This window comes from Otolemur garnettii, unplaced genomic scaffold (assembly GCF_000181295.1).
Source record: "Otolemur garnettii isolate 467f Iridium unplaced genomic scaffold, OtoGar3 scaffold00029, whole genome shotgun sequence".
NCBI classification, from domain to species: domain Eukaryota; kingdom Metazoa; phylum Chordata; class Mammalia; order Primates; family Galagidae; genus Otolemur; species Otolemur garnettii.
The window spans coordinates 17971915-17979586 of record NW_003852424.1 but is presented as its reverse complement, the minus strand read 5'-3'; positions in this window follow the sequence as shown (position 1 = coordinate 17979586).

The window sequence follows — 7672 nt, the reverse complement described above, 5'->3', positions numbered from 1 at the left end:
CAGTGATGAAAAGGAACGAAGTGTTGATAAATGCAATGACTTCAATGACTCTGAAGGGATCTGTGCCAAATGAAGAGAGCCCATCTCAAAAAGTTATGTAGCATATGGTTCCATTTCCATAGCATCCTTAAAAAGGGGAAAGTGTAAGATGAAGAGTAGGTTAGTGGTTTTCAGGTGGGAAGGAGCGTGATGACTTTGAGTATAAGAGGATAGCACAGAGATCCTTGCGACAGAATGTGTTCTCTGTCCTGACTGTGGTGTTGGTCACACAAATCTACACATCTGATAACGTTGCACAGAAACACACACGTGAGCATAAAACTAGTGAAACGTGAATACGTTTGATGGATTATGTTAATGTTACTTTCATGTTTACAGTATTGTAAGATGTTACCATTGTGGGAAAATGGATAAAGGCCCATGAAGATTCTTTTTTTTTTTTTCTTTTTAAAAACGGCATTATTGAGATAATTCACATACCACACAATTCATCCATTCACATGCCATACAATTCAGTGGCTATTATTAGCAGAGTTAAGCAGCTATCATCACAGCATTATTTTGGAACATTTTAGCCACAACCAAAAGAAATTCATGTGATTACCAGTCACTCCCATCTCCAACCCCCAGCCCCTGCAACCTTTCAGAATCTACTTTCTGTGGATCTGTCTGTTCTGGACATGTCATATGAATGGAATCTCACGTTGTGTGCCCTTCTGTGAAGTCTTCTCTCACTGAGCACGATGTCCTCAAGGTCCACCCACGACGTGGCCTGTGTCAGAGCCTCCTTCCTTGTCATGACTGAGTAATATTTCCTGTGTAGATGGATCACATTTTGTTTTTCCATATTCTCATCTACACTTACTATCATCGGCCTTTTTAATTTTAGCAACCCTGGTGGTTAAGAAGTAGTATCTCACTGCAGTTTTGATTTGAATTTCCCTGGTGACTAATGACATTGATCATCTTTTTGTGTCTCCATTGGGCATTTGTATATTTCCTTGGAGAAATGTTTGTTCATGGGTTATTAATATTTGTATTTTTTAGTTTGAGAGTTCCTTTTATATTCTGAACACAAGCTGCTTATTTTCTTCCAATCTATAGGTTGTATTTATCTTTTCTTGATAGTATCATTTGATGCAGAAAGATTTTTAATTTTGATGTCCTACAATTTGTTTTTTTGTATTATTGTGCTTTTGGTATCATATCATTGCCTATCTCAAAGTCATTAATATTTTATAAAATCACTACATATTAATATGCTTTTCTGTATTATTGTTATTTTTACAAATACATTTTGTATAATTTTCTAAAACCAAAGTATAAACAAAGACAAATCACTTGAACAACCTTCATCAGAGAGAATATGTGGATTGCAAATAAAAACATGAAAACGATATTAAACATATTAGCTGCTAAAACATTCAAATTACACTATTGTTTATACTCCCAAATTGATCTGTAGATTCAACATAATCTCTATAAAAAAATCTCTGCTTACTTTTTTCCCAGAAATAGTCAAGCTGATCCTAAAATTTATATGGTAATTCAAAGTATTCGGAGTAGTCAAAACAATGTTAAAAAGAAGGATAAAGTTGAAAGACTCACACTTTTTGATCAGAACACTCAGAGTAGGGTGGGCTTGGTGGCTCACACCTATAATTCTAACACTCTGGGAGGTCGAGGCAGGTGGATTGCTGAGCTCAGGATTTTGAGACCAACCTGAGCCAGAGCAAGATCTCGTCTCTAAAAAAAAATGCCAGGCGTTGTGTTGGGCACCTGTAGTCCCAGCAACTTGGGAGGCTGAGGCAAGAGAATCACTTAAGCCCAAGAGTTTGAGGTTGCTGTGAGCTGTGATGCCACAGCATTCTACTGAGGGTAACAAAGTGAGACTCTGAAGACTTAGAGCAAAGGTATAATAATCAAGATAAGGTGATGTTGGCACAACAATAGTCATATATAGAGATCAATGGCAGAGAACTGAGGATCTAGACATAAATCTTCATATTTATCATCAGTTGCTTTTCAACAAGGCCCAAAACAATTCAATGGAGGAAAAGAATAATCTTTCCAACAAGGGATGTTAAGTCAACTGGATATCCACATGCCAAAGGATGAAGTTGGATCCCTACCTTACACCACATGCAAAAATTAATTCAAAATACCTCATAGACTTAACTGTTTGAAAGCAGTGAGATATGATCACGATACTGCACTCCAGCCTGGGGACAGAACGGGGGGTGGGGAGAGAGAGAGAGACAGAGAGAGAAAGAAAAGAAGGAAGGAAGGAAAAGAAGATAGGAAGGAAGGAACGAAGGAATAAAGGAAAGATTATTGCTTATCAGGGGATGAGGTGAGGGGACAATGGGGAGTGATTATTTAATAGATAATACTATGTGTTTTTCTGGGGTAATGCAAAGTTCTGAAAGTAGATAGAGATGGTGGTGGCACATTACATATGCACTAAATGCCACTGAATAATACTGTTTAAATGGTTAGATTTTGAAATGTAAATTTCTCCTCAATTAAAAAAAGTAGAGTCTGTGAGCCCAGACTCATAGAGTTTCTCCATAAATCTTCTTTTTGACAATGAGTCAGTGACATCACACCTCTGTGCCTCGGTTTCCACATTTTTAAAATGGGATCAGAATAGAAATCACCACATCACTGTGGGTCATGCAGGGTTCTCTGGTGGGAAGAAATGGCCCAGGTGACTCTGGGTAGAAATGGGCAAGAGAGCATGAAAGGGCCTGAGGAAACTCAACCATATGGAGTCAGCCTTGCAGGGAAATGCACAGGGGGAGGTGAAGCATGACCCAGCTTAATGAGGAAAAGGGGAATGGTTCTCAGTTCTTTCCTCCAGGATGGAACCCAGATTATTCACCCTCAACTTTGAGGCCCCTGGAGCCCAGATCCAAGCCCCGTAGCCCCAACTCTGGCCTCTTCCCCACCACCTCTCCACCTGCACAGCCCCAGATTCTGCTGATTTAGTCTCAACACACTTGGCTTCAAGTCTTTGCCCACACGGAGCTCCCTGCCAAGCACACCCTCCCACCCTACACCCCCTCTTCAAATCCTACCACAGTGAGGTCTAGCAGGCAACATGTGAGCTGAGGCTTGGAGGAGGCAGAAAGAGCCTGGGGCAGCATGTGCTAAGAGGAGGGCACTGTGAGTGCAAAGGCCAGGAGGTGGGCATGCGCTTATATGTTGGAGGAGCAGCAAGAAGGCTGTGTGGTTAGAGCAGTGTGGGGAGCAGGAATAAGGTAAAGACAGGAAGGGGTTGGATTCTGGGGAAGGGGGTCTTTTAAACCACTGTGGGGAGCTTGACCTTGTTTTAAGTGCAATAGAAGACCCTGAGAGAGTTTGAATAAGTAAACTAATGGATAAATGAATTAATGCAGACAGGGCTGAGACAGAGCTGGAGTTTTGGCCTATTTGTAACCCACTAAGTCGTACTTGGTCACCTTAGTAGCCTAGTGCCCAGCTGGGTTTCCCCCATGGAGACATATCATCTCAGTTAATTCAGTGATGCTTCAATGGAAATGCCCACTCCAGATCTGTCTCAATTACCCCAAAATAGCTACACAACACTAAGCAGCTTGTTGCAATTATTATAAAATATTAAAATGACTCACAAAATAAATAATTCACACCCCTCATGTTCCTGCTTCCAGGTGTTTGGGGGATAATGAGATTTTTTTTTTTTTAGGTGAAAAGCAAAGAGTGTTCCTTGGGAATTGGGGGATCCTGAGAGATTGTCCATCAATCTTGTTGTGATGTAGATGGTGGTCTTTGCGGCATGGGGGTAATGGGGACAGCAGTGACATGAGGCAGGATTGGCTTCAATGACAGTTTATGCCCCAATGTGCTATTGCCTGGTGATGTGCAGGCGGGGTGAGAGGGCAGGGCCTTTGCTATGTTCCCCTTTCCTCAGATGACTGAGAAAGCTGGGTCCATTGAAGGTCACCAGATGTGCTTGGAGATTCTGGAGCAATGGAGAGGTCGAGAGATATAGAGATGGAAACAGAGACACAAAGAGAGTCAGCAAGTGACAGAGAGAGAGACAAAAGAGACACAGAGAGACAGACAGGCAGACAGAGGCAGAGATAGAAACAAAGAGAGACACAGAGACAGAGACAAGTAGATACAGGAAGAGACAGAGAAACACACAGAGATAGAGAGACATAAAGAGACAAAGAGATAGAGAGGCAGGGACAGAGAGGTTGATACACAGATATAGACATAGAGAAATAAAGACATACAGAGACAGACAAGGGGACATAGAAAGATATAGGAACACAGAGAGAGAGAGACAGAGAGACTGAGAGAACTAGATTGGATCTGTTACCCTTAACAACTCGGGAATCCCTGAAGACTCACCTGGGTAGGTACAGCCGAGCCACCTGGGGCCAGGTGGGATTTGGCAGGCCAGCCTCCACAGTGGGAGGGGCTCCTCCCAACAGCGGCCACCAAAACAGGTGCCAGAGGAGGCAGTTCTGAGAAAGAACCATACGGATTCTTGCAGTCCCAGATTCCGCACCCCTGCGTGCAGGCCGCATAGACTCCCTCCCTCCCAAGGAGCTGCTGCATGGAGAGGACAGTCACTCCCACCCTTGTTCAAGCCGCGCCTACAGTGCCGTTCAGCACCATGGACAGCGCCATACCTCGGGACACGGGCAGGAAACCCCGTGTTTGCAGCCTACATTCAGCGTTCCCACTCACCTGCTGCCGGGACCGTTGGTTGTCCCTGCCAGGAAGAATGGGTGCTCCCTTTCGTTGGCAAGTAAACTGAGGCCCAGAGCTGTGAAGAATCACAAATAAGGTCCCCAGTCAGTCGCTTGTAAGAGTTCCAAACATATTTATTGAGAACGTACTGTACGCCTGATACTGTTCCAGGTCTAAAACAGACAAAATTCCTGCCCTTATAAAGCAGACTGTTCACAAGTAAAAAGTTAAAAAACAAAATAAGAAAAATTCTAAAATAAACTCTTTCTGATAAAGATTACAAAGAAATAAGATGGGGCAATGTGCTATAGAGAGACTGACTTTATTTGGGGTGGCTGGATCAGGGAGTGTCCTTCTGAGGAGGTGACTTTGAGCTGGGACCCAAAGCAAGTGGTGCCTGTGTATGTGTGTGGGGAAGAAGCCACAGGGAGTATGCCCCATGCAGCGGACAGAGCAAGTGCAAAGGCCCTGAGGTCTGACAAATCTTGGTGAATTCAAGGAACAGAAAGAAAGCAAACAGAGTTCAAGAGAGTTTTCTAAGAATTAGGTCATGGAATGATTTTTCATTTTTAAGATTCATAGGTCATGAAAGGAATGCAACCACCCTAGGTCACATGGAAATTTTGGCCACTGTTGAGAGCACAGGGTTGGAGCAGTCTTTATAGTGTCCTGGGTTCAAATTCTGACTTTGTTTATTCCTACTGTGTGGCCTCAGGCAAGTGATTCTTTGCAATGGTTAGCTATTGCTGAGTAACAAATTACCCCAAAGCTTAGTGGCTATCTTAGTTTTTGTGGATCAGGAACCTGGGCATGGTTTAAGTCCTGGGCTTGGGTTCTAGTAAGATGTTGGCCAGTGGTAGAGTCTCATCTGAAGACTTGACTGGAATAGGATCTGCTTCCAAGCTCATGTGGTTGTCAGCAGTATTTAGTTCCTTGCTGGTTGTTTGCTGGAGGCCACCCTGAGGCACCTTGCTTGTGGGCCTCCTGGTTATGCTAGCTTGCTTCATTAAAACTAGCAAGAAAATTAATGGAGAAAAGTCCAGCAAGATGGAAGTCACAGTCTTTTGATAATTTAATCACAGAAGTGACATCTCAATAGTTTCATAGTATTCTACAGGGTGTCCCAAAAGTCACCCCTAAAGTCTTCATACATATGAAAAATAGAAAACTGTAGCTAAATGTACATTTATTTACAAAATATTCATCACAAAACTTTACAAAATGTTTGTAAAATATTCTCTACATTTCAGCCACCTCTTTGTAAAATTTTGTAATGTATGTTTTGTAAATAAAGGTACATTTACCTATAATTTCCCATTTTCCTTATGTATGGTGACTTTAGGGGCAACTTTTGGGACATCCTATATTCTTTAGTAGCAAAGGAAGGAGATTCCACAAGAAGCTAGGACTGATGAAGATATTTTTGCAAGCCACCTACTGCATGGCCCATTATGAGCTCCATTTTCTTTATCTGCAGAAGGGATTGTGAGTCCCAACTTCATACGGTTTTAGGAAGGATGTTTTACAATAGGCCAAAGTAGAAATGTTCTGGGTTTTCTGAATCATTCTTAGCTCTTACTCCTTCTAAAGACACAAGTGCAAATTTCAGACCCTTGAAATAGGGGATTCTCTCTATTTCGTCCCCCAGTCAGAGGTGAGTTTGGCCTGAGCAGACACTGAGCTTTGCAAAACAATTCCTGACTCCCCAAATGCATTCACTTATTAATTCATTGGCCCATCCTCTATATGATCTTCCTGGGGTGCTGCAACAAAGTTCACACAAACTGGATGGCTGGAACAACACACATTTCTCACAGTTCTGGTGGCTAAAAGTCTGAAGTCAAAGTATTGGCAGGGTTGGTCCTTGCTGAGGGCAGTGAAGGAGGTATTTGTCCCAGGTCTCTCTCTTGGCTTGTAAAGGATCATTTTCATGTTCACAGAGTGTTCTCCCTGTACATATATCTATGACCAAATTTTCCCCTTTTGTAAGGACACCAGTGATATTGGATTGGGGCCCACTCTAATGTGATAACATCTGAATTAATTACATTGGTAACAACCCTATTTCCAAATAAGGTAGTAGGGAGTTAAGACTTCAACATATGAGTTTGGGGAGGAGGATGTGATTTAACATCATTCAGGGAGAGACCCTGTCTCTCTGTCTCTCTGTCTCTGTTAATTTCTCTCCGTCTATCTCTCTTTAACATTGTTTAGTCTTTACATCTCTGATTCTTTCTTTCTCTCTCTCTCCCTGTTTGGAAAGCCCCGGGACCCAGTTAAGCCATGTCCAGATTCCTGATCCAGAGAAACTGAGGTAGTAAATGTTGTTTTAAGCCACTAAGTTCTTTGGGGTAATTTGTTACACAGCAATAGCTAACTGCTGCAGAGAATCATATGCCTGAAGTCACACAGTAGGAATGAGTAGACAAATTTTGAACCCGGGACACTGTAGAGTCTTGTCCAGCCTATGCTCTCAACAATGGCCAACAGACCCCTTGGCCCCTTTAGGCCAAAACTTAGTGTGACCTAAAGTGGTTGTTTTCCTCTCAGGACCTGTGAATTTTAAAAAAGCAAATTGCTCCAGGATCCACTTCTTAGAAAACTACCACGAACTCTTTCTGCTTTCTGTCTGTTTCTTGGAATTCACAGAGCTGTCTTCTCATCTCAGATGACACCTCCTCAGTGGCACTCTTCTCCAGTCCCTATCACCTCCTTGATGCTTTTTAAATATGCAGTGTACATTCCTGCCTCAGGGCCTTTGATCTGGCTGTTTCTTTTGCCAAAATCACCCTCTGCTCACCTGGCTCCCACTCATATTCTTCAGGTCTCAGCGAAAGTGTCACCATATTAACTAGACAGTCCCTCCCCTTCAGCTACTCCCAGTCCCTTCCTGCCCTGCTCTGTCCTTCCCCACTGCTTTAACTGCTTCTTTTCTATCCCCCCACCC